Source organism: Rhinolophus sinicus, chromosome 2 (assembly GCF_057876585.1).
Source record: "Rhinolophus sinicus isolate RSI-liver-muscle chromosome 2, RSI-T2T, whole genome shotgun sequence".
In the NCBI taxonomy this organism is placed as follows: domain Eukaryota; kingdom Metazoa; phylum Chordata; class Mammalia; order Chiroptera; family Rhinolophidae; genus Rhinolophus; species Rhinolophus sinicus.
The window spans coordinates 182,767,322-182,790,179 of NC_142502.1; the positions used below are offsets into that span (position 1 = coordinate 182,767,322).

General features: G+C 36.0%; 1 protein-coding gene across 1 annotated transcript in view; it reads left to right on the plus strand.

Annotated features, from left to right (window-relative positions):
- LOC141571503 (lysocardiolipin acyltransferase 1-like) overlaps nucleotides 1-22,858 on the plus strand; it is a 592,611-nt gene that overhangs the window by 303,509 nt on the left and 266,244 nt on the right. The window lies entirely within an intron of this gene.

Here is a 22,858-nt window from a genome sequence, read left to right on the forward strand (position 1 = left end):
TAGCAATCTGAAGAGCGATTAGATGGTTGATTGCATAGCTCGTGTATGACACAGCTCACAGGGACACATTCACGTTGAAGTAAAGGTGACTTCATCCTCTTAATTGGTATAAAACAGTAGTTCTGGTTATCTAGTAAGGAAAATAATGATTTAAAGGACAATTTGCTAAAGTTCCCGCAAAGCCTGTGATTGTTAACTTGCTATCACTACCAACTCCTTCTAAGGTCTCGACTGCATTGTAGAGGAAAAGCCAGGAACAACAATATAGGCTGTCCCTTTTGGTCCCTGTTCTGAGGCACATGTGAGATTTGTGACGTAGAAAAGAAGCAGAGGTCACCATTATGATGAGCGTTTTATGGGCGGATGCTCACTGAGGGGCTCATATGGGGAGCTAAGCCGTTTCGGGAGGAATTCCTGAGAACCATCCACCTATCTTGGTGGTGCACAGAACCTAGGAACTTACCTCTAGGACCTTTGCTCTCCTAGACTTTTAAACGGTTGTGTGAATCTTGAATTCTCTCTATTGCAACCATTCCTTGAATACATAGAAGAGTTTCTGTTTTTCTGACAAAAAGTTTATTGACACATTTCCCCACAATAGACACTAAATCTCCAGTGCTTTGGTTGGTTATTTTTACACTAATGGATTTAGCATCTATCTCCCATAGAGTCACACGTTCCATAGAGTCACACGTTGAAATTCTTTCTGGGAAATAAAATTATCTGACATGTTTTTAGCATGGTATCTCTGTAGTAATGAACAGACCATAGACGAAGTTATAAGGTATCACAGGTAATTCAGGAATCCTGAGAATATTTATTGGTTTCCAACTTTATATTCAGCACTGTGTTAGTGAAAGTTAAAATAAACAAGCAATTTTAATGAAATGAAGTGCAGTTATGGGCAGCCACAGGAGGAGGCCTCACCTGGGGGAAGGGCAGGCTGGCTTTCTGGATGAGAGGACCTTTAACTTGACAAGTTGAATTGATGTGAGTTTAGTAGAGTTAAAAATCTGACTATTCCAGGGGTCCTCTGAAAGACAAGGCTATCTCTTTCCAAACAATACCTATAAACTTATTTAGAAAAAAGCCCACCTTTCTGGGCAACTCTCTGTTATAGCCTACAAACCTCATGTTTTTAATATAATGCTATATGCACAATGAGGACCAGTATTAGATACACTTGTGCAATAACCACATTGCACTGGTGCTATGTAACAGGTGATCTATATTTTGGCCTTTTAATGCGGCATACGAGATCTGACAATTAAGTTTGTGAACTTGCCACCATGCACTTGTATTGGCAGCACTGTACAAACAGCTCAGTAAGATTTCATAATCTTGGTACATCAGTGTCTCACAGCTGTGTTCATGCTGACGTGTGGCAGTGTCTTGCTGAGTAGCGTTCATTATTGTTGTTGCGTGTTCTTGTGTGCTGTTGGGAGAATGTCTGAGCTTGAATTAGAGCAACAGACAAACATTACATTTCTTGTTAAACTTGGCAAGAGTGGAAGTGAAACACATCAGTCCAAGTTTATGGGGAGAATGCCATGAAGAAAACGGCAGTGTACAAATGGATTAAATGTTTATTTGAGAGGAGAGAACACGTCACTGATGAAGAGAGGTCAGGGCAGCCAGTAACGAGCAGAACTGATGCAAACATTGCAAAAATGTGTCCTGTTGTGCATCAAAATCATCGGCTGACTGTGAAAAGCAAAGCAGACCAAGTAAACATCGAGAGAGAAACAGTTAGGAAAATCTTAACTGAAAATCTTGGCATGAGAAAGGTGTGTGCAAAAATGGTCCCGAAGGAGCTCTCTTGCATCACGACAATGCACCAGCTCACAGGGCACTATATGTGAGGGAGTTTTTAGCCAGTAAACAAATAACTGTATTGGAACACCCTCCCTTCTCACCTGATCTGGCCCCAATTGATTTCTTTCTTTACCTGAAGATAAAGGAAATATTGAAAGGAAGACATTTTGATGGCACTCAGGACATCAAGGGCAATACGACGACAGCTCTGATGGCCATTCCAGAAAAAGAGTTAAAGGGTGGACTTTGAAGGGTGGACTGGGCACTGGCATCGGTGCACAGTTTCCCAAGGGGAGCACTTCAAAGGTGACTGTAGTGATATTCAGCAATGAGGTATGTAGCACTTTTTCTAGGATGAGTTTGCAAACTTAATTGGCAGACCTTGTATTTCAAAATATATCCATCTCAGAAGATGGCTATAACTTATTTAGGTATCATTAGCCAGTGTTGGCTGGGTACCAGCACCCCGCCGGGTGCTATATTTGGTATTCTGTGTTTGTTATTGGATCTGATTTTATCCTCAGAACAATCCTAAAAGTAAGGCACCTATTTTACTGAGAAATATGAAGCTGAAGGAAACTATAGACCCCGCCAGTTGGTGCACAAGGGAACAAGCCTTGTTCTGACTGCGAGGCTCAAGCTATTTTCCTCCATTGTATAATGACTCCTTAGGCTCCAGTGCATGTTTCTGGATTGCTGGTTGCTGGTGTGGAGCAGTGCATTTATCTTTCGAATTCCTCTGAGTTGAACTACATTTATCACTTCTATAGGAGGTGATACTTGTTGAGAATATATCGTGTACTAGGCCTTGTGCTGGCTGTTCTATGAACAGGGTATCGCTTTATTTTGAAGCCCTCTGAGCAAACATGTTAGCTTTAGATTAGAAATTGAGAGATAAACATCCACAGAGTTTGCAAGAGTGGGAGTTGGGCTTGAACTCCGTAGAATAGACTCAGCCTAAACCCCTTAGATGTTCAACCGTCCAAAAAAGTATGATCTCTAACAGAAAAACCTAAGAAAGTTTCAGTACATTTAGTTAACAGCTATTCAAGTGAAAGTATTTCTCAATGACAGAAGTTTTAGTTGTAAAGAAAATGATTATTCGTTCTGGTAAACTTCTGAAATAATACATCAGACGGGGATTTGAGATTGAAATTAACACACTAGAAATTAAGTGTAGGTGTTTCAGCTGAGATAGGAAACGGTCTAAATAAAACTGGGTCTGTATGACACCAACCGAAACCTTTACAGTCAAGCTCCTGTAGTGTATGAGGACATACTATGTGACTTAATGGGACAACAAAATTTTGGAATTGCTGGAAAAACGTTATCCTGTGTCTGGCCCTGAAGAGGAGGAGAGGCCTTTGTTGAAAGACAAAACCACTTTTTTTTTCTAAATAATAAAGGAAGAAAAATACAAAAGCGAAGGTATCTTTTGTCTGTAGACATTTTTCCAGCTAGAAGGCACCTGCAAAATCATTAAGTTGAATCACCTAATTTTAAAACAAATGTGAAAATGGAGAGCTAGAGAAGATGAATAACATAGCCAAGACCACAGAGGTTATTAGGTGCAATAAGTTAGGTCTCCTGTTCTCAGCCCTGTGATTTCCTGCTGGCCTCACCTTCGCGTGGTCGGGGGTGAGTCTAGGTGACACAGCTGTCAAGAAATATTTATTGACTTTATATGTGCAGAGGCACAGGGCTGGGAAATGAGGAGTGCATTTTCAGCTCAGCCCACAAAACACTCTTCTCACCAGGTAGTATTTGAAATTCTCTTCTTCTTTCCACAGCTTGAGCAATATGCTAATTATGACAGAGACAAATGCATCCTGAAAAGAGAGAACACAGGTGCGCTGAGAAGCCTCCTAGTTTAGAGGGGCAAACACTGATGAGTCTCTTCCACTCACCTGTACCACAGATTAATTAATGAAAAAGAATCAACACTTTGCAGAGGATATTGCAAAAAATTAAAATATATTGTGGGGACTCAATTAAAAGCTTTGGGTGCTTAGACTGCAGTCGAAGTAAGTGAATAAACAGATACCAAAATATAGTAACTAGAAGCACTAAAGCAGAAAGTCACATCCTCACCCAAATGCTGGAGACTGAACAAGAGAGAATTTTCTGGAATTTCAAGGATAAACCAACAAGATTAATTTAGCAATTTAGCAGAAAGTATTTCCTACTCAAACATTGTTACAAATTTATTACTGAGTAAGAAAGAAAAGTGACATCAAATTCCACTTGTCTTAATTTAGAGTCACCAAATACAACCTGAAGAAATATCTTCGTTACAGATAGTTAGTTTGGGAGGTTATCCCAGGAATAACCGATTAGGGAGAGTGAGACAGGAAAGGAAGAAAAACCAATATCAGGTGTACCACAGGTACACACAGGTAGCTCACCTGTAGGTAGCATAGGAGCTCTGATGATCACGGTGAAGGAATTCTTCTCAGAACTCTCCACTGAAAAGGCTCTAGCATTTATCCACTGGCTGCAGTAGCAAGTGAAGATTGTCCCGGGGATGTTAATTCTCTATGTTTCCAGATGGGGATTGCCACTGGAGAAGACCCTGGAAGAAAATGCGGGAAGGTGGGTGGAGTGAACTGGAGGTGAACCATCAGCAGGAGAGAGTGTGGCTGAGCGCTTAGAACAGTTCACGACAGTTGTGGCTGCCATGGGAGGGGACGTGCTACTGGCACCAGAGACATACAGATGCAGAACTCTGCGTTTCCTCTACAAGTTGTTCTCAGCAATTTTCATTCCAAACACTGGTCTCTTTTACACCCATAATGAATGAAGCCAAGGTACCCACCCAGGATGTAGATACATTATTGGACGAGGCAGATCCCATTTGCCTTTTCTAATAAAGTCTAGTGGCCCGAGATGCCAAAGCCAGAAAAGCTGCTACTCTTTGGCATCTATCCCCTCATCTGCCAGTTTCGTCAGTGCCGTCTGATTATGTCTGTGCTGTGCTTCACGTTACACTTCTACCAAACCACTCCAACCATCCATTCTGTGCACTGAGAGGGAAGATGACTTATTCATGAGTCACACAATGCTTATCTGATTATTCATTTAAATTGCGATGCTGTGAAAAACAATTTCAGTAATCATTTGGTTTAAAAAGAAAAATTCTAGCACATTATTAATGAAGTTTCAAATAATGACATCCAAAGAAAAAATGAAGTTGATGGCAAATAGATAATGAGTTTGTTTCTGAGTGTGCTGTTTGTTTAATAGATGGCAGGAAATTAAATATGCAAGAATAAAAGTATTTCTGAACCTAGAGATCGAGATGGGGGAATTAATTTATGTTAGAGGAAGAGAAGATGAATTCCCTGATGGGGAAGGTGAAAAATAAACCAGAAGCAGTCTGTACACAGAGAGATGGAACTCTCCCTTGTGAGTGTATAAAGAGTCAGAGAAAGAGATAGGAAAAAGGGTCAAGGAAAAGAAAAATCTGTCTTTATGTCTTAGGAAGCAGAGAAAAGAAAGCTTTGATAAAGGTGTCAAATGCTATTATCAATTTGAAATCAAGGAGTGATAAAGGACTTTACATTTAGTGATTTCCTCTTTTTTCTTCACATTAAGAGCCCTTCCAAGTGAGCTGATTGTAAGGGTTTATTTACTAAGAAAGAACTAGAAGGGGGCACAATCTGAGGATATTTTGAGAAGCTGGATATTGAAACCCATAGTTTTCAGAGTAGCTCCCCGATCATGGGTTTATTTTTAATTCAGTGTACTTTTCATTATGTAGGGTTTTATGGAACTGAGCGTTTTTCTAGTTAGAAAGAAAGTAGAATCGGAGACCAATTAAATCTGTCAGACAAAGGCAATTGTTGATATGTAAATTAATGGAGGAATTAATCTTGTAAAAGTAGCCACATAAATTCCCTTTGTCAAAAGGGGATGAGGTGGATATGGTGAAAATACAGACTACTCCAGAAATCAAGAGTAAGAAATTTGTAGAATTGCAGATCAAATGTTCCTAATTTTTTCAAGTAGAAAATAAAAACATCAAATCAACTTACCAGGGTAACTTGTGTTTTGGTACTTCAGAAGAATAAAATCAATTAGAGAATTATATAAGAAAGTATATATATTTAAGAGATAATAGTGAGATTCTGGTTTTATGCATGGTAGTAGACCAAAGGAGTAGGATTTTAGTGAATTGTGTCACAGATAGTCAGGACCTGAGTGTTAAACATGGCTTTGCCATTAATTGAATGACTGACAAATCACTTAATATCTCTGGGTCTAGTTATTGTTTTATGAACGTAGATGCTGAAATTTAACATTTTTGAAGCAAAGATGATGATTGTATGATGCAAATTAAAGCTGACATAATCAAATAAGATTCACAGAGGAACTGATCTTTGAGAGCCTTGTGGAACGGACAGGTAGAGGTAAACACTAGAATGAGAATGGCATCTCTCCCTTGAGCCAAAAGAGTGAATGAAGAAGAAAGCCTTAATAATAAATTACACACTAAGTGCCCACTATGTGCATCTCATATGCTAGGCACTTTAACAAACAAAAATGTAATGGATTGGTTATTACTTGCAGGAAGTTACACTCTACTGTGATAACACGCAGGAAAGGGTCCTCACCCTGAGACATTATACGTGGACCAGGAAATCATAATCTTTAAAATAAAATTTGAAGTGAATAAATTCACAGAAGAAGTATTAAGATACAATTTGGGAAATGAATGCAAATATCCTTAATGAGAACATTGAGGAGATAGTTAAATAACTAATTTCTGTAGTTTTCTAATGGAAAAAGCATTTTAAGAGTTATCCATTCATATTGTTAGTTTTGATCATTTGCCCTAGATTAATTAGACTGGCAGCTTCTTTCCTCTCAATCCCAATCCAAATACTTCTGAAAAAAATCTGTAAAGACATGTTCTTGGGAAAGTTATATTAATGTATCATGCCTTGCTATTCTTTCAATAAAAATAAATAAATAAATAAAAATAAAAACTTTTATTATTTGACAGTACAGGTAACGTAATAACTAGTTGCAGGATGGAAGAGATAATTACTGGTGAGAATATAGATACTGATAATACAAGAACTAACTTCAATCTTTGGGAGTCAACATGATTCATCATTAACTGTCTTGTAAACATGTTTTGCTGGATTTGAGATGAAAAAAATGATTCAGTTCCTACTTTGCTGAGATATTTGTTTTCTTCTTCTTCATGAATTTTTTTCCTACACCTTCTCTTCCTATGCCATTGTATTTAGTTCTCCAGAATCAGCTTCAAGAAACAAAATAAAACATAAAGTAAATGCTGAATTCAAGGAATGGGTGTTCATAAATTTCTGGCAAACTGAAATTGAACTTTTTTAGAACTAGGGGCCTTTGAGCATCAATTTTTATTCATAAAAAATACAAAATTCCTTAAAAATAAAAAAGTAAACATGTTTATTTCAGCAAAAATATTTTACTTTGATAAATCAGAATCCAACTGTATGTTTGTTAAATTTAGAAACAGCATCCAATTAACTTCTAAAATTTAACTTCCAGTGTCACCCTTTGGATGTTGCTGACACTACAATTTTTTGTAACATTTTCTTTCCCCAGTGAATGTAAGGACAGCAGTGAATGTAAGGACCTACAACCCACTCAGGTCACAATTAGTTTGTTGTTGTTGTTGGTCTTTTTTATTAGTTTCAGGTGTACAAAACAATGTACTAGTTAGACATTAGTCATATATATCCCTCACAAAGTGATAACCTCCTCCCTCAAACTACTACCCCTCTGACATCGAAGACAGCCGTTACGTTTCCATTGTCTCTATTCCTAATGCTGTACTCCACTTCTTGTAAATATATATAAACTATATATATATATATATATATATATACACACACACACACACAATATATATAAATATAAAATTATAGTTGACATTCATTATTGTTCAGTTTCAGCTTCAGGTGTACAGTGCAGTGATCAGGCATCTACATCATCTCTGAAGTGGTCTCCCTAACGAGACAAGTGTCCATTGGCTACCCTACAAAATCTTTACAACATTATTGATTATATTCCCCAAACTGACTTTCATATCCCCGTGGCCATCTTGTGGTTACCAATTGTGCTTTCTAATCTCCTCACCTTCTCCTTCATCCCCACCCCACCCCCAATCTCACAACCCTCAGTTTTTCCTCTATGTCTCTCAGGTTGTTTCTGATTAGTTCATTCGTTTATTCTATTCTCTAGATTCCACATATAAGTGAGATCGTATGGTATTTGTCTTTCTCTGTCTGACTTATTTCACTTAGCATAATGTTTTCTAGTCCATCCATATTGTTGCAAATGGCAAGATTTCATTCTTTTTTATGGCTGTGTAATACTCCATTGTGTAAATGTACCACGGTTTCCTAACCCAGTCGTCTACTGATGGACATTTCGGTTGTTTCCATGTCTTGGCTATTGTGCGTAGTGCTGCAATAAACAAAGGGGTGCATAAATTTTTTTGAATTAGTGTTTTGGATTTCTCCAGATAGATACCCAGGAGTGGAATTGCTGGGTCATAAGGTAGTTCCATTTTCAGTTTTTTGAGATATCTCCATACTGTTTTCCACAGTGGCTGCACCAATCTGCAATCCCACCAACAGTGCAAAAGGGTTTCCTTTTCTCCACATCCTCGCCAGCACTTGTTCATTGATTTATTGATGATAGCCATTTTCACGGGGGTGAGGTGGTATCTCATTGTGATTTTTATTTGCATTTCTCTAATGATTAGTGAGGTTGAACATTTTTTAATATGTCTGTCTCCATCTGTATGTCCTCTTTAGAACAATGTCTCTTCATGTCTTCTGCCCATTTTTCAATTGGGTTGTTTGTTTTTTGGAGTTGAGTTGAGTGAGTTTTTTATAAATTTTGGATATTAACCCCTTATCTGGTATATCATTGGCAAATATCTTCTCCCATTCAGTAGGATCCCTTTTTGTTTTGTTGATGGTTTCCTTTGCTGTGAAAAAAACTTTTTAGTTTGACAGAATCCCACATTCCGGGTTTATTTTTCTCTTACTTCCCTTGCCCAAGAGGGTATGTCAGTAAAAATCTTACTCTGGGTAATGTCTATAAACTTTCTTCCTATATTTTCTTCTAGGAGTTTTATGGTTTCAGGTCTTACATTTAAGTCTTTAATTCATTTTGAACTTATTCTTGTATATGGCATAAGGAGGTGGTCCAGTTTCATTTTTTTTGCATGTGTCTGTCCAGGTTTCCCAGCACCATTTATTGAATAGACTGTCTTTACCCCACGGTAAATTCTTGCTTCCATTGTCATAGATTAAATGATCATATAGGCATGAATTTATTTCTGGGCTCTCTATTCTGTTCCATTGATCTATGTGTCTGTTTTTATGTCAGTACCATGGTGTTTTGATTACTGTAGCCTTGGAGTAGTATTTGATGTCAGGTATCGTTATACCTCCTACTTTGTTCTCATTTCTCAAGATTGCTGAGGCTATCCGGGGTCTTTTATGGTTTCATACAAATTTTAGGATTATATGTTCTATTTCTGTGAAAATGTCCTTGGTAATTCGACAAGAATTGCGTTGAATCTGTATATTGCCTTAGGCAGTATGGACATTTTAACTATATTAATTCTTCCTATCCATGAGCATGGTATGTGTTTCCATCTATTTGTATCTTCTTTAATTTCTCTCTTCTGTGTCTTATAATTTTCTGAGTACAGATATTTTACTTCTTTGGTTAAATTTATTCCTAGCCCAGCAGTGTCACACTTTTCCCAGCCTCTTCCCTAGGTCACAGTTGCAAAGCGGCTTTTTCCAGGCCCTGAGCACTATGGCTCCTCTGTTATCTGACATACTCCTCAGTTCAGGGACCAGCTCGAGACTCTGGAAGGGCGGGGCTAGGATTGCTGTGGGAGAGTGGGGGAAGGGGCCCAGGTATGGCTTTTGCTTTTTTGTTTGATCTAAGGCCCAGCTGGAGAGCTCCGATGAGGTTACTGCCTCAAACATGGGAAAAGCTGCTTTCTCTCTCCGCAGGAGAGATCAGCTGTGGGACACAGGGAAAGAGCCCACCTCCTGGCTCTTGTCATCTGTGTTCTGTGTCCTGGGGCCCCCACGTCTCTGCGGCCACTGATGTGGGCTGTGTCTCCACACCGCTCCCTTCCCTCTTCCCCTGCTCACCCAGTTTGCCCACCTTTGAGTAATCCCCGTAGGAGCCTCTTAGCTGTTCTGTGTGATGAGCAGAGAGTACTTTGATGGGTTATAGATGTTCAATTTGTGGTAAGTTCCAGAGGAGAACTCAAGAAGACCACCTTACTGCTGCTATTCCTATGACATCACTCCACAATTAGTCTTATATAGACTTTATTCATAAAATAATTCAGCAAGTATATCTTACTGTGTTCCCAGTTGTGCCTACACAGATCAAGACAGAAACCAGCTCTGTCTTCGGAGCGCTCACATTATAGAAAATAAGTCAAATACTGTTTCTGAATCACTGAGCCTTCATTTCGTTTTTCAAGGTTTGTATAGATAGTCCCTCTTATGAGGGTAAAGAAAAATCTCTCTTATGCACATCACTGTTGGATTTCATGAGAAATTTTAAAATCCTGCCTATATTCTGATTTAATTCCCTTTTTTAACTATGACACCACCAAATATTTGCTTTATTTGCCTCAGTTGTTCCAGTGTAGCTTCTGTGGTTTTACCATCCAGTTGGCTTTTGCTGTGACACTTTGCAGAAGCTTTCTGTTCTTCTTTCCTATTGTCCTTTGTTGTTTCCTCCTGACTGGGAGTCTGGTCATTATGATTTTTGCACCTTCCTATTCCTGGGACCTTAGACATCTCAGGTAACTAATCTTAAAACTTCCTTAAATGCTTGGTTTTCAATATGTAAAATGAATGTCCTTCCCATTTACTTACCTTTGTTATAAAACTCAGATCTTCTTTGCAAGAAGACTCCCTTTTTTGGATGCCTTGGAATGCCTCCAAATGCAATGGTTTCTGCTTTAAAGAGGGGGATAAAAAGATTGATTAAAAAATACATACTTCGGCAAAGGATGCTTCTAATGTGTTGTCATTTCTCACCACTGTCGGATTCTGCAAGATCATAGTTCAAACTGTTCAGTGTGTGACCTCAATTTATACACCTAAGTACCAGATAAAAAATTTAAATATTCACACTTTGATAAGAAATTAAAATTTATGTGAACACATGGAATTCAAACATCTTAGGAAAAAAACCTAAATAATAAAATGTTAAGATGTTTAAATATTCACTTAGGTGTCTATTACCTTCAGCAAAAACTACATATAATTAAGAATTCAACTATTTATGTGTCTTGCAAATCAGATGCTATCAAACAAGCAGCTGTATATGAACCACATTATTTTTAACTCAAAGACAAAAAATTAAGATTCAGCAATTTTTATTAATAGACTTCGTGTTTAGAGAAGTTTTTGATTTGGAGAAAACATGTGTTTTATAGTTCTAAGGCTTCTGCCAAATGTTTAATGCTATATACTCATCGCTATGCTATCACACAAGATGATTTCAAAGGCCCTAAAAGTCTCTTGTGTTCATCTGTTGATCCCTATATCCCCCTAAACCCTGGCTACCGCTGATCTTTTTACTTTCCTGATAGTTTTGTCGTTTTAATAATGTCAAGTATTTGGAATTATATCGTATGTAACCGTTTCCTTCCATGTCTTTTCATGGATTGATGGCTCAATTATTCTTAGTGTCCAGTACTATTCCATTGTTTGGGTGTACCACAGTCTGCCATATGTAGTTTATATTAGGATGCTAAGGTGATACTCTCTTCTTTTAAGCAGATTTTTCTATCTGCGTTCCTTTAGGCAGGTAAAAGGGGAGGGTTAAAGGTACTTTCTGAGTCTTTTGTTTCTTAATAACTAGCTTACAATGAATATCCACAAAATCATATTTGGGTCTGGCAAAGCTTTGATTCCCCCGGGGTCCTGCCTTTGAAACTTTAAATAAAAAGTTTCACATTTCAGAAACTAGGTCGGTAGATTGCGCCATATTTTCATGAACCAATCACTCAGTCCTGAGAATAGGTCAAGGTAGTTAAATGGTTGTGTCTCATGTCAGAAGGCCGGATGCAGATGGGTTCCCCAAGGTAAGCCTGTATTGTGTTAAGCAAATAATCAGGTTTTTAATAAGACATTTCTATGGAGACAAAAAGGAAAACAAAGGTTAATCAAAGGTTAATGATTAAAGCAACTTATAAACCCAGTTTCTGAGCTTAGAGGGCTGCTGGTTGAGATTTCTAGATGTCAGGCCTAAAGATTCTTTTGCTGGAGTGAGGGCAGACAGTGATAACCTGATAGATTTTACTGGTTTGCTGTTTGGTGTGTTTACTAATGTCATCAGGTGTTCAGGCAGACTTTGTTGTTTTTTCTTCTGAGCTCATCCCTTTCTTGTAATACCTTGTGAAATAACTGTTTTTCAGCATGACTACCTTTTGCATTGCTACCAGCAATGGATGAGTAATACAGTTTCTCCACAGTCTCACCAATATTTGGATATTGTCAGTATTTGTTGTTGTTGTTTATGCTTTTGTTTTCAGCTGTTCTAATAGATGGAGAGCTGCATCTCATTACAATCTTACTCTCTGTTGCCCTAATGGCTAACACATGCTAAACATGTTTTCATATACTTATTTGCCATCTGTATATTCTCTTTAGTGAAATATGTAACCATGTCTCTTGCTCATTTTCTAATTGAATAGTTTTTGGCTTTTGTTTTCCTTTTTTACTGTTGAGTTTTGAGAAATCATAATACATTTCAGATACTACGAATCCATTACCAGATACTATGTAGTTTCAGAATATTTTCTTACAGTGTCTGGCTTGTCTTTTCATCCTCTTAATGTGGTTTTTCACAAAGCAAAAAGTTTTTAATTTTTAGAAAGTACAATATCTTTTTTTTAAATTATTTATTTTATAGATCATTATTTTGGTGTGAAGTGTAAAGTCGTTCATTAATCCCAAGGTCTGCAAGATTTTATACTGTTTTTTTCCAAATGTTTTATAGTTTACATTTTACATTTAGATCTATGATATACTTTGAATACATTTTTGTATAACATTCAAAGATTGGGTCCGTATTCCTATTTATTTATTTATTTATTTACTTATTTATTTGTTTATTTTTGCCTATGGATATCCATGGCTCAAGGACTATTTGTTGAATAGATTATTCCTCTTACATTGAATTGCTTTTATGCCTTTGTCAAAATAAACAAAACAAACACACACAAAAACACTTGGCCCAACTTGTGCAGAGTTATTTGGGGTGCTCATCTGTTTAATTGATCTAAATGTCTATCTCTGCACTTACACTGTACAGTCTTCATTACTGTAGGTAGATAATATGTCCTGAAAGCAGATAGAGGGATTCCTTCCACCATATTCTTTGTAGTGATTGTTTTACATATTCTGGTGCATATTCTAGTGTCTATGCTGGTGCCCACATACATATTAGAAAAAGCTCGTCCATGTCTGTAAAAAACCTATCTGAGATTTTGATAAAAATTGCATTAAACCTATAGATTAAGCTGGGGAAACTTTTTTTATTTTTTATTTTTAGTGTATTGTCTCTCTTTTGTTTAGTTTGAATAATTTGTATTGTTCCATCTTCAATGTCACTGATTCTTTCCTCTGTCAGTTGATTCTTCTGTTGAATGTTTTGTGTTGTGTATTGCATTTTTCAGTTCTAAAATTTCCACTTGGTATCTGTACATCTTGCATTTCTTTGCTGAGGTTTCTATTTCTTTGTTAAGATTTCTACTTTTTTTTATTTTTTCAAATATGAAGCTTTTTTTTTTTTCTTTTTATGATATCTGCTTTAAAATCCTTGTCAGATAATTTTGTTATCTCTATCTTGGCATTGGCACCTATTAATCGTCTTTCTCATTCAAGTTGAGATTTTCCTGGTTCTTATTATGACAAGTGATTATTATGGAAACCTTGATATTTTAGAGATGATGCTCTGAGTCTCTGAATCTTATTTAGAGCTTTTGTGGTACCTTGCCTTCTCTGACACTGCCCCACAGGGGGAAGTAGGATAATGCTCTTTAGAGTGGAAGAGTTTCCATTGAACATCCATTGTCCCCCAAGGGGCAATTTTTTGTTATTGCTCAGTGGGGTTGGGGGTTATAGCTGCTTACTAGGCACAGAATGAACTCTCGGGTCCAAGAAGGACAGCAGTGCCATATTACAATTTCCTACATGGCCTGTGTTGACATTGAGGGTGTCTGGCCTGGTTGCCTGGATTCTGTTGAAAGTTCTGACTCTCCACTGGGTCTCCTCTCATGTCACTCCAGTTAAAAGATAGGTGAATGTCTCTTTACCACCAGGTGGAGGTGAAACATTCAGAACCCCACCTGTTCTCCAGTGATACAGTGAGGAAGGGTGTCATTCATTATTGCTCAGCAGGGATGAAAAAATCTCAACTTCCTTTTTAGTCTTTGTGCTTTACCATAAAGGAAGTTTTAATAAATTTCAAAATATTGAAATCTTAAACTTTATGAGAGATTAAGTTTTATGTATGAATTAATCTATTAAAACCTACTTCTTAATGTTGGGGTTTATTTGTGCATTTCAAGCTAGCAGACCGTCCCTGTTGTGAATTCACTTATGAAGTTCTGGCTCTGAACTTCACAAGCTTTTAGAGATGTATAAAAATGTGAAAACATTAATAAGTGATTAGGCTCGCCTATATCCACCAGTGAGAAATGTCATTTTGTTTCATTCGTAAAATAATACCACGTTTTCCTGTTATCATGTCTTGATTAGGTCTGACGACTATTTTATATTCCTGTGTCTTTCCAAGTTATTTATCCCACATCTGCTGCTTTAGTCTATCCACTCATTAGCTCCACTCAGACCTTCTGGCCCCCAGATTTCCCATTACAATCCAAAAGACCCTATGGATTAATTACTAAGAAAAAAAGAGAGAGATTAATTACTGCTGAACTACTGAACAGAGGGCATATAACACCCTCTGTCATCATCCCCGTTTCTGATGTCTGTTTCCTCACAAGCTCCCCATTCTCAAATAATTGCTTCTTTCTGGTGTGTTCATTCTGTTATTAAGTAGACATGCTGGGGTATCCTTTAACTCTCAGGTAGTAGGTATATAAAACACATGATCCTCTTGCGTGGAAATCACAATCATTCCAAGTAAACTTTTCTTCAGTCCATGATAACTCATCTCAAGTGTTCTATCTTTTGATAAATTTTCCATGACACCCTCCCACATACTCCCTACATTCCGTTAGCATAAGTCTTAACCATTAACACAACACGTTTTAAACACTTTCCTAATTTTCTTTTTACAAAACAGTTATAGGACAGCTAAATATACATACAAATTGTGACGATGGTAGAGTTCCCATATATCTATACGCAGTTTTCCCCATTATTAAATTTCTATAATAGTATAGTAGAGTAGTTATGATTATCGGTGTTTTTGTTCACTGAAGTCCATTCTTTATTCAAATGTCTTTATTTCTTGCCTACTGGACTGTTTCTGTGTCAGAATTCCACCCAGAATACTACATTACATTTAATTGTCATGTCTCTTGGCTGTTACAATTTCTCAGATGTTTATCGTTTTCATTGATATTGAGAATTTTGAGGAGTACTGGTCAGGAATTTTGTAGAATACACGTCAGTTCAGATTTATCTCATTTTCCTCTCATGATTGGAATGAGGTATGATGTTTCAGGGAGGAGGATTACTGAGGAAAAGTGCCGTTCTCATCATTTCATATCAAGGAAGTATGCTATCAATATAACTTATGATTGATGTTGACCGATTGGCTGAGAATTTGTCAATTTTCTTTACTTAAACTTACTATTTCCCACCCTTCCCATAGAGTCCTACTATGCACAGCCCACACTTAAAGTGTGAGGAGTTAGACTTCATTTCTCATAAGGTAGAGTATATATAAATTATTTTATATTCTTCTGCATGGGAAATTTGTCTTTTCTTCATTTCTTTATTTTTCTTTATTCAATAATGAATAAATAAATTCAATAATGAATTTATGTCAATGTGTATATATGTCTTTTTTATTTTTTTGCTCAATTTTTTCCTGCTTTGGCCATTGGAAGCTCTTTGAGTTGGCTCCTGTATCTTTTTGGCGGAAGAACAAGAAATAGTAGATTTCCCAAAATTCCTTAGACTCTACTTGGAGACGTATGACACATTTCTGATGCTATTATGTGCTATCCAGTTTCATATATGTATATATATGTGTGTATAATTGTGTGTATAATGTATGTATAATGAGAGACTCACTGGTGTGCATACGGGGGAAAAAGTGATTCAGGAGTCAGATTCCAACATGTCCAAAATTGAGCTTATAATCTCCCAGAAAACTTTACTTTATCTAGTGTTCCATATCTCAGGAAATGGCACTATTCTTGCTCATATTAAAATCTTTGGAAAAACCTTTGCCATACCCTATTAGCCGCCATGTGCAACAGACTTGCCCTTATTATTCAGTATGTATAATTTTCTTTATTCCTGCGTCCACTATCCTCTTCTGATCTATTTTTATCTCTTTTTGACAACTCCAATTGCAAATTAAATTAAGATATAGACCTATTAATGCTATATTTCATAAAGAGTTTTAAAGCACTGCATTTTCTTTCAGAGCAAAAAGACATATATAATAATAGAAAGACATACCATAATCCCCTGTTTAATGTTAAGATCTGGAATGTGCTTGCCTTTCTCCCTGTGCCTTTTCTGGCTGTATCTTATCTTTTATTTACATACCTTATCCTCAGTGTTGCCATCTTGGATCCAAAATTTAGATTAGACTTTTTAGTCATGGACTCCCAAATGTTACCAACCCCTGAACATAAAAACCAATTTATACCTTCATAGAGTTTATTCTAACTATAATTTTTTTTTTTTTTTTTACAGTGTGTAATGACTTAGGGTTTCTCCCTTTCTAACGTGCCTGTAAGAATAGACGAACTGCTAAAAATAATGATTTAAGAAATGGATGAAACGTAATTGGATTTAAATCTAGGTTTTGCTGCTTTCTCTGTCTCTCTCTAATTTGGTGCCAGCCATGTAATAATTTCAGTTTTCAAGTTCTCCATATGTACAATGGAGAAACTATTATTATAAGGTTTTTGTATCAAATAAAGTTTTTTTGAATCTGCAAAGTATGCCCCGATGTGAAGGAGGATAGCAGTTACCTGGGCTCAGTGCTCTCTCCTGGTATGTTCACATCAAACTGAACTCAACAGAAGTTTCTGGATGTTATGGAAAGGGTAGGATTCTGTTGACCCACAAAAGAGTTTGAGTCACGATATTGCTACTTATTAACTAAGTGAAAGGTGAGGGGGCACAGGAAGCTCCCTTTTTAAGCCTGGGTGTTTCTGAGGTACAGATAATAATACCTATCTCACAATGCGAAGATAATGGACAGTGTAGACTTTAACCAAATATGGTATTCCCTACAAAACTGTCGTTATCTCTATGATGATTTTTAAAACTTGTAGTTTAGTATTCCATTATCAAAACATTTTTACATATGTCATTCTGGTTAACTCCATGTTAATGAAACATTTTACATATAAAAAAGATATAGACAAAAAGATAAGATTTCATATACACGTCACCCAGGATAAAACATAACATTTTTGCTAATATACCAGAACTTCCTTGGGTTCCATCTCCAGTTACATTCCCTCTTCATTAGAAGGAAACCAATATCCTGAAATGTAAATGCTCCATTTTTATGTATCCCTTTATACACCCATTTTTACATGTTTCTACTACACAATATATATCAATCTAACTCTTTAAGAGAAACTTTATATAAATGATATTTTATATATGTGTGCATATATAGGCACATACCTTAATTTACCTTATTTATTCATTCAGTGTTATATTTGTGAGATTTGTACTTATTGATGCGTATTGCTCTGTTTTTTTTCAATTTTACTGTATAAATATATCAGAATTAAGAACTGATTTATCCACTTAATCATCCATGGTAATTTACATCAACAATGTCCAATAGAATCTTCTGCAATGATATAAATATACATATGGCTATTGAGCATTTTAAATGCAGTGGGCACAACACAGTAACTAATTTTATTCTATTTAACTTAATTAATGTAAATGTATATAGCCATATGTAGTCAGTAGTTACTGTACTGGGAAGCACAGATTCTTATTGTTTCCAATTTTTGTTGTATCAGGCAATGCTTGTGCATATATATATATATATATATATATATATATATATATATCCCAAAACTGTAATAGAATTACCACATTGTTCTGTAGGGTTATTGTAACAATTTATATCCCTACTGGCAGTATGTGAAAATTCCTGTTTTCCTGCTTCCTACCCAACCCTTACTATTGTCAAATTGTAAGTATATAAATACTAAGAGTCCTAAAAGTTTTTTTTTTTTTTTATTATGCTTTTAATTTCTATTTACTTGATTACAAGAGAGGTTGAGTGACAGTCATGTTATTTATTGGCCACTTTGAGTTAAACAGCTGCTCATAAAATTTGTCCACTTATTTTGTTGGCAAAATTTTAAATGTAGAGCAATATTCAGTTGGGCATTGATATCTCCATCATATTCAAGGAGAATCTGATACAAAAGGAAGCAGAGAGTCGTGCAATGTCATGCTAGTGATGAAGTTGAGGTCTTTTGTTTGTTTGTTTTTCTGATCCTAGTCTTTTCCCTTTGGACTTTGGGATTTGGATGATTTGCTTATTCAGGGGACCTATGAAAGAATCAAGCATCATGATGGCTCCTGGTTTGCCACATGTGTAACTTAAGTGGGTTGAGAAAACAGAGTGAGTGTAGCTTGACAGTCAAGTGTTCTATGGTTGCCGGGCGCAGAGTATGGCTGTGTACAGTTAAGATGACCCAGCCTGGAGAAGTTCTCTGTTGGGATGCATCAGTCATTCATCTTCTGGACCTGCCCAGCAATGGGGCTTTCCTAGTGTCTGAGGTTCCTTTAGATTTGAAGTCACTCATGGGTTTCCTACCTTAAACACCTCCCAGCCCCTATAATTCTCTCATCCCCTCCCTGGAATACAGCACACACAAAACCTGTTTTTTCATCTTAGCAATAGATTTAGAAGGTACAGGTTTTTGAAACAGCTAAAATTTTTCCAGAATGGGTTCTGTCCTTCCATCAGGATATGAATATGTATATACACATATCTATAAATATCCCTGCATGTTACGATCTATATCTATATTAAGTTAAGCAAGACTTCATACTATGTTCAGCTCTAATCCATTATCAGAACCATTCCATTCTCTTCCACTCATTTATCTGTTTCTACTTGTTTATTTCACTCCAACAGTGAGAAACTGTGTCCCTCAATCCACTATCCAATTGCAATTATAATTACAATTTCTCAAATCAAATAAACATACATAGAGTTTCCAAAATTAACCCGTACTCCTGTGGGGCATAATTTGTCAAAGTACTGTGCATTTGGACAATAGTTTTACTTTTAGTCTTACAGACTCTACTCATTTCCAAAGTTACTTATCTCATTTTCCTGTCCCCTACCCTACTTCCTCAACAAAGCTGTTTGATACATATATAATAGATATTCGTTTGTCACAGTCTACATTCCATCCTAGGGTCCACCGATATCTGAAATGATCTTTTTTTTAAATTGCATATAGGAAGGTTCAATTTTGAGCTATCAAATTCTGTAGATTTTTACAAACACATAGTGTCATATATCCACTATTACAGTATCATACAGAATAGTTCACTGTCCTAAAAACATCCCCTTTTCTTCGTGTATTCAATTATTCCACCACAACCCTCCCCCCTTCTTGTCCCCTGGCAACCGTTATTATTTATTATTGTCTTTTGATTTTGCTTTTCCACGATGTCATATAGTGGGAATCATAAAGGATGTAATCTTTTCAGATTGACTTTTTTCCCTTACCAATATTCATTTACATTTATTTATGTCTTCTCATGTCTGACAGCCAATTCCTTTTAATCATGAACAACATTCCACTGTATGGTTGTACCACAGTTTATCCATTCACCTACTGAAGGACGGTCTTGGTTGTTTCCAGTTCTGGACAATTATGAATAAAACTGCTATAAACTTTTAGGTGCAAGTTTGTGTGTGTGTGTGTGTGTGTGTGTGTGTGTGTGTGTGTGTGTTTATATTTGTTTGTTTGTTTTTTGTTTGTGTGTATGTGTAAGTTTTCCAGTTAATTGTTTACATACTTAGGAGACTGACTGCTAGATTATATGGTAAGGTTGTGTAAGAAACTACCTTCATAGAATACTACCAAGCTGTATTCGAGAAGGGCTGTACCCTTTTGTAACCCCACCAGCAGTGAGTCAGAGTTACTGCTGTTCTGCATCCTGGGTAATGTAAATTTTTGGGAATTCAGCCATTTTAATAGGTGTGTTGTGGTACCTCATTGTTGTCTTAATTTACATTGTCCTTAGGACAAATGATGTTGAGCATTTTTGCATATGGTTCTTTGTTTTCTTTGTCTTTTTTGATGAGGGGTCTTGTCTTTCACTCATTTCTCAGGTAGGTTGTTTGTTTTCTTATTGTTGAGTTTTAGGTATACTTTGTATATTTTGGATATAAGTCCTTTATAAGATATGTGTTGGGCAAATGTTTTCTCATTGTCTATAACATGTCTTTTCATCTTCTTAACAGTGCTCGTCTGTCCTTTCTCCTCACCATCTCTCTAAGGCACAATGGAAAATTTTTAGGCTCTTCATTGTGAGAACATGGTAAGGTTCCTGGAGATAAAGCTTATGCAAGTGTGGCTCCCCCAAAACTGAGATGCCAGGATGTTTTGTTCTGCTTTGTTTTGTTTTGTTTTTCTGGCACTGAGTCCACACTCAACTTTCAGCAATTCATTAAGATTCCCTTATCATTGTTCTTACCAGTTTATGGTTCCTCGCTGTGACTTTCTTGAAGCACCTGTCTCTTCCAGGAGGTAGTTTGTCTTGTAACCTCTATTCTCTTATGTGTTCTGGAAAACTCATTGATTTACTGTTTGTCCAGCTTTTTTTTTTTTTTTTTTTTTGTAAGGATGAACAAGAGTGATAGCTTTCAAGATCTTTACATTATTGGAACTGAAACCAGAAATCTAATGTATTTTTTATAAGTAGAATCTGGTTTTGTTATTAGTTTTTATTTACTTTATATTTTAATTTACATTAGTTATTTACTTTATTTTGCATTTTGATTCTTTTTTCTGGTGTAGTCAAATTAGGATTGATTCCATCCCATTGCAAGCTTGGGTGTGTTTTGCCATCTTTAGTGTGTTTCTCCATTCCATCAATTGTTAACCTGGAATTCATGTGGTTCTTCAATAAATATTTATTGATTGCCCACTATTTATTGTTTCTTCTTGGCATAGAATAAAACCGTGAACAAAATGTATAAGTTCTTGCTACAGTTGAGTTTAAATTATAGTTATTACAGTGAAGAAAAGAGACAATAACTATGAAGCAAACAAATACACAATAATATTTCAAGTAATAAGTGTTATGAAGAGAAAAATAAATCAACTAACGGATTGGAAATTGATAAGATTTTTCCCATTAATCATGATATTTGGGAGAATTCTTGCTAAGGAAGATGTATATATCTAAAAATAATCAAGCACATTTTTCTTGTTTAATTCAAAAATAAAATATTAAATGCTTTTCCTATAAATACATTCTGCCATCATGTCTTAGTGTTATTCTCACGAGACACTCAAAGTGTTATATTTTTTTATTTCTTCCTGTTTTCCCTTCAGTACCCATATATATTTACTTATATAGACTGTTTTTATTTAGTCTATTATTAGAATTTCCTTAAAATCCTTCATCTATATATTTTTCTTTATATTATAGTGCCAATATTTATTTTATATTTACTTCTATGTATATACTTAGATCTTTATGTAAACTAGTATAGTTATATATTTTACACATTTCATTATACAGTGTTTTTTAATTTTTCCTCATTTTAGAGATTAATATACACATTTGTTGATTAGAGCCCTCACTCAAGTATCTCCCTTAAATCATGTGTGATAAAATCATGAATATCTAGAAATATTCGTTTTTCTTTGTAAGATATTGACAGCTTTGTTGCGGGTAACATTTTTGTATCACAGTCATTTTCTGTTGTTGTTATTCTGCTACCTTTTAATTTCTGGTACCGTATTTCCCCGAAAATAAGACCTAGCCGGACCATCAGCTCTAAGCGTCTTTTAGAGCAAAAAGTAATGTAAGACCCAGTCTTACTTTAATATAATATAAGACCGGGTATAATATAATATAATATAATATAATATAATATAATATAATATAATATAATATAATATAATATAATATAATATTGGATCTGATATGATATGATATGATATGATATGATATGATATGATATGATACCGGGTCTTATATTAATTTTTGCTCCAAAAGACACATTAGAGCTGATGGTCTGGCTAGATCTTATTTTTTGGGGAAACTTGGCACTGCAAATGAAAAATCCAATACAACTCTGATCTTTGCCACTTTAACATAATTTCCCCCCCCAACTTGAGTTTAAATAATTTCCTCTTTATCCTTGAGTTTTTATATTTGGCTGTAAGACTCCTTATGTGTGGTGTTACTTTTCTTTTTCTGCCCACTGGAGCCCTAATCTTATTGAAATGAGTAATGGCAGTTCTCCAAATGGTGCAAGAAAAAGATGGCTGGCAGTCTGTCAACCAATAGCATGTACATTCTCCTTGAGGCATCAGTGCTCTTCACTTTCCCAGCCTCATGAGTAGGAAGACTCAGGCACTTTTGGCTCCTTGGAGACGAGGCAGATCAAGCAAACCTGCACAGGATCAACGTGGTTCTTATACTTCTGTTGGCCAGGCCCTCTAGGAGCTAGAAATAGATATAGATATAGATAGATATATAGATATAGGTGATATGGATACATAGACACAGACATAGACATATGCTTTGTCTTTACACTA